Genomic DNA, 8,455 nt, shown 5'->3' on the forward strand with positions numbered 1-8,455 from the left:
CCAGACTGGACAAACTTTATTTGCTGATTTTCTGCTGAGTAACAACAAATGCTGACACTATAATTTGTAGCTCACTGCTGGCTCGCATGTTTAGTTGTTTGAAAACATACATTTTAATACATTTGGGCACTTTTGTCGTATCGTTATAAATACAGAGATGATGTGATGCACGGAAATGTTTTCAGCTTGTGTTCACGCAGCTGGTTTGTTAAATGTGTAAAGTAACCCTGATAATAATATACAATAATATAATAATTAATTATAATTTTAAATCAGTTTTCTTTATTAATGTGATCCAAGTGAGCGCAGGGGTTCCCATCACTGAGTTTGCATCAGTTCTGTCTGTGGCTGCACGCCAGCGATGGATTAACTCTGACTCGGGTCCCAGAGAGCCTGAAATCGGTGGCGTGATGATTTCCATCAAATAATAGGCTGGAGTATCAGAGATGATCACTAAGGGTGGGTTTTGATTATCGATTTATCGATTAAAATCAATTCTAGCTTGGATAACGTAAAAACGATTCATTAATATCCTGAATTGATTTTTAAATATAAATTTATTTTGCCCTAAATGCCAGAATCTCAGGTTAAACCTCACAAAATTTCAACAACCACCAAAGAGTTAAAACAGTAAATGAGAGCAGGTACACGGATTCTGCACAAAGACGTAAACACAAAGCGCGGACCCGCCGACGGATCAGAATCAGTGAGATGTCGCCTTTCTCACCCGACGGCACGGACACGGTCGGGGCTGAAAGCCGACAGCTCGCTGATTCTGATCTGTCAGCGGGTTCGCGCTTTGTGTTTACGCCCTCTTGCGCTAGATTCTGAAGCTGCAGGTTTTATCTCTCTCCAAACAGTATTGACTGAACCAGCAGCAAAAGAAGATCCAAACTACGCTTCACATTTCGCTTCACGTGAACACCGTCATGAATTCCCTCTTAGTTTTGCTGTTTTGCTTCCACCACGATAAAATCACACTTCATGCAGGGCTCGCTGTCTCTCTCTCTCTCTGTACTTCAAGAACCGTTTCCAATCTAAAAATATTTTTTCTGCATTATTCGCTTGCTTATTACGCACAAGTCTACCGTTACAGCGCTGTCGGCAGCTGTTTTTTTCCTTTTACTTACTTCCGAAAAGAAAGCCTAATTTCTGCTGTTCAATAGGCTACTGAACAAATTTAAACTTTTTAAAATTATGCAAAATTGCAAAATGCTTAGCTGTGTCTGTAATAAAACCTCTGTAACTTTGCTCTGCTTCACTTCAGCAGCATCATGTAATGTTCACATGCTGATTAATGACTTTCTTTCGTTTTTGATCGACTGCAGAATATTTTTAAGGTTATGTGCTATAAAATCCCAGGCCAGGAAAGTCGCCTTCATGTTTTTCTGTGTTTTATCCTCAGTTACTTTGACACAAAGGCATCTGCTGTGATGCTCACACTTTTGATAAAGTCTCGCAAGTGTCAGCTTTCTTTTTATAGATATAAAAATATGGAAATGTACTGATACGTTATCAGAATTATAATATTTCTGATTGAGGCAAAATTTCCCCGATTCAAATCGAATCAAATCAAATCGTGAATCGAATGGATTCGGGACCTTGTGAATCGGAATCGAATCGATTCTAGAAATCAGTGACGATACCCGGCCCTAATGATCACGTCATGAGCGGCCTCTGATGTGAACTTGAGCAGCTTTAAGAAGATGACACCGATGGGAAGATTCAGAGCGCTTTGTGTGCTTTAAAAAATATATTTCAAAATATATTTATAATATATATTTTTTGGCCATTTTTTATATTTTGAAATATATTTCAAAATACAATTTAAACTTATTTAAAATCATTCAAAAATATATAAATTTAACCCTTCATATATTTCTAAGAAAACACATTCACATGTAACAGCTGAAAAAAATCTTTATTAGATGTCTAAAACATACATATAGCATATCAATCAAGCAAGGAATGTTCATTTTATAATTATATTCTCATTACATACTTAAACATTCTAAAAAACACACACATATACACATGTATATATATATGTGTATATGTGTGTGTTTGTATGAACATAAATCAACATACTTAAAATGGTTTTTTTTTTCCTTTTCCAGCAGTCTCAGTTCCCCCAGCTTCGAATTCACTGCAATCCTCAAAGCCCCTCGGGACACATTGGGAAACCTCTTCCTTACCGCCACTGTAACAAACAAAAGTCACAGTTCTACTACTTTTATCAGAGTTAAAATAAAAATATGATTTATGATAGCTGGCTTCATTTTGCAAACAGATATTTCTGTTTTATAGATACAGATATATTTTACACATAATTTTACCTCTTTTTTTTTCCTAGATGGAAAGTCTATCCAGTTCACATTACAGTAATGCTAACACCCCTTTTGGTCATCTCTCCTTACCCTCCAGCATTCATAAATCTGTTGACCTTCTTTGTCTGAGACCAACCACTACAATGCATCATCACCTATTTGTGCAATTTTTTTAATGGTTGCAAAGTAAGTTACTTGTGCTGTATGCAATTTTAGATACACAGAAAGTCTTCACTTACTATATATGGCTGTCATAGTGTCCTTATCAAGGGCAGTTCTTCACTCTGCGCCGATGTCCGTTTTGCTTTGTCCTCCTATAAAAAGCATGAACGTGTCTGACTTAGTTTTAGATTTCCAAAAATCTGATATTTGTTCAACTAAACATTTGATATGCTATTGAGAGATACTTTTATGGGTACTTTTTGGTAAAGAAACTGGTGACAGAGTTGTAGGCTTTTTAGAATACTATTAGCTAACCATTTGAACTGACTTTCAAAGCTGTTTACCTTTTAAATTGCTGTGGATCAAAACCTCCAGTGGGAAGGCAGCCATTAGAAGAACACGCACTATTGAACCTGAAAATAACAAAATCAAACAAACAAACAAAAAACAGAACAATATATAAGAGTCCGGTAGGGTAATAAATCTCTTCTGAAGCAATATAGTTCATTTTGGGTGAAAAACAAAACATTCCTCTAAAATATATACACTGACATCAGCCATCAACATCATGATTGTACTTATTTCCCTTCTAGTCCATCTACTGCTCTGTGCATGTGTCAAGCACTATGACTGTATCTATGCATATAAATTCACCATAAATATCCTGCAAAAATGTTTTGTTATAGTCAAAAAAGGCCAACAAACAAAGGCATTCAATCAGAGGTGAGAAATTAATCGGGAATATCAATTATAGGTGAACTATTCTTTATCTACTAGCAATCAAGCTTATTTAACTAAGAAGCTTGAGATATTTGAATGTAAAATAAATAAATAAAAAATAATAAAAATAACATGATGTAATTAAAATGCACAACTTACATTAAGGACATCTGCATTTGTATCCACAGGCTAAAAGTAAAACGGTAAATGTGTTAGTAATAGTACAGGTATTTGTAAAAAAAACAAAAAAACAAAAAAAAACAAAACAAAGAAAGAGGCAGTAACTGTGACTCTTCTAGTCGGATGCTAAATGCAGAGATTTAAATTTACAGTATAGTACTGCATGTACAGGTAGCTGTGTTGTGAACTGTAGCTGAATATCAGAGAATCTCAAAGAAATTAAATGTATTTATTTTTTGTATTTATCAATCATAAAACCGTCTGTTTTGTAGGCCTGTTACGATAACAACTTTTTGTTGGTCGGTATATTGCCCCATAAACAATTGCAACAAGTTATGTCATTGTCATTTTAAGACCATTTTATGTCTTTGAATGTATAATTATAATTAGGGCTGCACAATTAATCGTTAGAAAATCGCGATCTCATTTCCAAAGGACAACGATTTAAAAAAAAAAAAAAAAAAAGATGACGATTGTACCGCATTTTGATCCGGGACATAATCTGCATGAAAACAAGCGCTCACTCTGCTCAACAAATGACAAGGGCGGAGCCTTATACCACGTGATACAGAAGCCAGCTGGCAGGGAAAAAACAACGGAGAGCACGTGAGAGATGACGAAGCTGTAAAGGCCAAGAAAGTGACAGGAGAAAATCCGTCCCGGTCAACCACCCAAACATCGATAACGGGAACCTTATACAGCGCTTCCCCATACCCGTCGAACTCCCGCAGGCACAAAGAAATTACGGAGGCTATCACTTATCACTGGCTAAAGACATGGCTCCCATCAACACTGTGCAAAACGAGGGATTTAGGAAAATGATCAACACCCTAGACAAACGCTACACAGTGCCATCCCGCAACTATTTTTCAAATGTTGCACTACCTGCTCTATACATGCAGTGTCGAGCAACAATTTTGCGGCAACGACAAAATGTGAGACATTTATTGTTTTTATGTTCAGTCTCAACTGTTACGAAGTTGATGTGCAGTTAATAAGTGCAATAAATATTTATATTGGAAAAGAAAATCGTGAGAGAATCGTGATCTCAATTCTAAGCAAAAAGATCGTGATTCTCATTTTATGCAAAATCGTGCAGCCCTAATTATAATATAACACCACAATAATGCAAGATCTACACACTTTCAATTGACAAACCAACATCTAATTCTTAAAATATTTAGATCATGGAAATTAGGTATCAAAATATTAGATACCTTAAAAACTTGAATAAATAGTAAATTTTCTAACAAATAGAAAACAATGTTATTTAATGTTATTTTGTTGTTATTATTATATTTTATTTTTGTAATTTTTTATGTAAATATAATGGCAGATATATTGCATCATCAACAATTATTGAGGTCATGTACATATATTGTGCGATCAGTCGATATATTGATTATTGTGACAGGCCTACTGTTTTGGTCTCATAACAAGCTTGCCAAACATGCATGACCACTAAGCAATGTCTAAGCAGTAGTACTGGTCTGAATGACAACAAACACAGCTAGTGTTTGGGAAAATCTGTTAGAAAAGAGTTATTATTTCAATAATTATGATTAGCATGTGACACAGACACTGCATAAAAAACTACAACAACAAATACTTACTTTAGGAGGATGGGGGAGGGCAGCATGAGGTTGAGACTTTGACATCTGTAAGAAAACAATTCATGTATTACAAACAAGTCACTTAAAAATACATTAATGTGGCAGACTGTTCCCTGTTCAGATGCAGTGTGTAAGTACAATCAGGGCTGTCACAACAATGGGGCGGGGCCAAGTGGCTGCAACCCTAGGTACAATGTACAAGTATATATAATTACATATAATATATGTGAATAAAGCAAGAATCTGTTTAGGTTAGTCACTGTGCTGACTGATGCTTGCTAGGTTTATATGATTGTAAACTGCACAAAAACAACAACAGTAACAACTGTAACTGTCCCTGAGACAGTTAAAATAAAGTTGTTTATTTCATATGTTTCTGTGATAGATTCATGCTTAATTTGGTTCATTTATTTACAAGATAAGATGATAAAAGTGTAACATTGATTAAAAAACATGTCTAAAATATGTGATTACAAAATATGGGTTTGTTAAATATGTAAAGTGCTGTAATGTTTGTATGAGGTAGAGTTTGTAATGGTCACATGACCAGAGTTTGGTTGAGAGCACAACCATGGCATTGTGAAGCTAGCATGGATACATGGCTACAGATGCGTCTACCGCCTCGACATTAATGTCATTCTACATGTGGTCCAAGAGGCGCACACGGTATGGTTTCATGTATAATGTTTGTATAATGTTGCATATGTGTTCTACGCTGGTAATGAGAGGACATTTTTGTGATATACATTATTGTGCATTTTTTCTGTTCTGCTTGCACAAGACTGTTTATGGACAATGATATGAGAGACTGATAAGCTCAAACAGTTATGTTGTAAACTTTGTGTTTCTTCAGTTTTCACGGTGTCTGAAGACATTAAGAGTGTGAGAGAGAGAGGAATAAATTTCCGAAGACATCAGTATGATGCGTGGCCATTCTTTGTTGGACCCCTGTAGTTACAACAACATTAATGATAACGACAAACAAAATTATTTAGATTTATGTAAATCTCACATCAGGAAGATCTGCATTTGATTTCATGGGCTGAAATAAATAGGCAGAAACATTACTGCTAAACAACCAAAAAAAACTCTAAAAAGCCTAAAAATGACTAAAAAAGCAAGGAAATGTGGAACACTGTAATTAGCGAATATTAATAAAGCATAACTGTGCTTTGTTTCTAACCTTGGTAAGTAAGTGGTCTGTAGCCAGAAGGAGAGGTGGGATTTCTGTGAAAGTCAAATTAAATGTGAATAGGTTTTGATAGTTATTGTATATAACAAGTGTAAACAGTTTTATTTGTATTTTTTTTCCCTTTCTGAGAAGGCAGAATAATAAGAAAAGGCTAAAGTACGTCACAATATAATTAATTAAGTTACATATTTTGATTACCAAATTATGGAACCGTAGAGCTGCCACCCAGGCAAAAGAAAAATAGAGCTTTACTGTGCTAACATTATACTTTTCATGTTTGTATAAAATAATATCACGTTATTACAATATACATAATTATCACGTTCGCACAATATTGTACGAACGTGATAATTATTTATATTGTAATAACGTGATATTACATTGTTCAAACGTGAAAAGTATATTGTACTAACATGATAGTATATTGTTAGCACGATAAACCTTTAAACGTTATAACGTGATATACTTCTATTTTTCTTTTGCCTGGGTGGCAGCTCTACGCTTCCGTGCCAAATAAGCCAGAATAAAGTAATATTATATTTGAGAAAAGGCACCTGCTAGCTTCATGATGGAGGCTTCATAGACCGGCCACCCGCCTTTTGGCTCCTTGTCACCACTCCACCAAATAAAGGTCCGTTTCCTCCATGCCGGCTGATTATTCATCCTCATTAAAATCTCGTATATGTGCAGTTGGCAGAATTGAGAATTTTACATCTTCCAACCACTTAATTAACGCGAACATAATTGGCTTGTTTCTTCCCGTCTCCTGTATCCGGCCGTTCCTCTCACTGTCGGAATTCGCGCCTCAGAGATGTCGGTTATTTTTCAAAAAAAAAAGAAAGAAAGAAAGAAAGAAAGAAACAGCAACAACTAATAAATACAATTTTTGCACGTTCATTGCACATTTGTGGGAATCTTTAAATATATACTTTTTATTAATTACTTTTCATTTTATCTTTATTTTTAAAATCACCATGGCAATGCGCATGCGCATACTCTCCTGCAGGCAAAGGGCTTTGGAGTTGACGTAACGTCGCAATGCATTGTGGGAGCGCAGCACCATATTGGCAGGCCACGAATCAAAACAAACACGGGGTGATCTGAAAATTATGTGCCGGGAGTTGTGCCGTTCTCGGCGGCTTCAGTGACCCTCGAGCTCTCGGCTAGCTATCAGGCTGGTGGGTAACGTCTCCGAAAACATCGAAGCACTTTTGCAAATATGCAATATCTTGATAAACCGAGCAGATATTTGAAGTTTACACAGCTACATTCTCGCCTGAAAATATGTTCAAAGTTTATTTTGTGACCCAGAAAGATTAATAAAAGTAATTTTAAAACTTAGTAGCGGCCACCATTGCCGGAAACTGGAGTTTGGCTGGGCCGCGCTATGAATTCTGGGATATGGTGGGCCACGAAGGACACACCCGACCCATCCTTCAAATTCGGGGAAAAGGAGGACGCATTTGTCGGCTGCATTCGGAGGAGTCTACAAATTTGGACAGCCTTCGGCGCGTCGCTGTGACGTAATCGGTCTACAAATGCGGCCTCAGGAGGATGCAGCCCATGAATTTGGACACAACCACTGTGTTGGAAGTAGGGCTGGGCCATATCATACCGTTCACAGTAATACCGGTGTAATTTTGGGCAACGATAGGAAAATGAAATATTGCGATAGAATATGTGTAAAACGCGCATGCGCAGTGCCTATGTTTACATACGCACATGGCGGCAACGCAGAATGAGAAGAGGTATGGTGGATCGTTAAATGAAACGGATGAACCAGAACTGGTTTGTAAAAATGCTGCAACTTCAGTGGTGTGGAACTGGTTTAGCTTTCGTCCGTCAGATACACAACAAAGCACTATTTTTGGTAGCGCATGCTAGCGGGCCGTCGTTATTACAGTGTTGTTTGGAAAATACGGCACACTTAAAATCAATCCTTTGATTTTTCTGAAAATCAACAGTGCCCCTTATAATCCCGTGTGCCTTATGTATGAATTCTGGTTGTGTTTACTGACCTCGAGACGATTTTATGTACACGGCGCTCAAAAATCTGTCAAATGTTTTAGTCCGACTTTGCTAAGCTACGAAGCTGCACCGCTTGATGGATTGTCGGAGCATTACGGCTATCGTAGGCAGGAGCCTCGCGGAGTGATACGTACTGTGCTTCAACATAATATTACCGTATTGTGTGTGTATAACCTCTTTTTAAGTTTTGTGGATATTATACATGGTTATGCTGAGGATATGTCGGCCAGTTT

At 36.7% G+C, this 8,455-nt stretch overlaps 1 long non-coding RNA gene across 1 annotated transcript; it reads right to left on the bottom strand.

The window, feature by feature from the left end:
* Positions 1 to 1,986: 1,986 nt before the first annotated feature.
* Positions 1,987 to 3,400, bottom strand: LOC112847258 (uncharacterized). The gene is made up of 4 exons (XR_003220689.1): positions 3,369 to 3,400; positions 2,834 to 2,902; positions 2,567 to 2,641; positions 1,987 to 2,200 (listed from the first exon to the last, which is right to left on the bottom strand). It is a non-coding gene; the product is annotated as an uncharacterized LOC112847258 (long non-coding RNA).
* Positions 3,401 to 8,455: the final 5,055 nt, after the last annotated feature.

Source organism: Oreochromis niloticus, linkage group LG1 (assembly GCF_001858045.2).
Source record: "Oreochromis niloticus isolate F11D_XX linkage group LG1, O_niloticus_UMD_NMBU, whole genome shotgun sequence".
NCBI classification, from domain to species: domain Eukaryota; kingdom Metazoa; phylum Chordata; class Actinopteri; order Cichliformes; family Cichlidae; genus Oreochromis; species Oreochromis niloticus.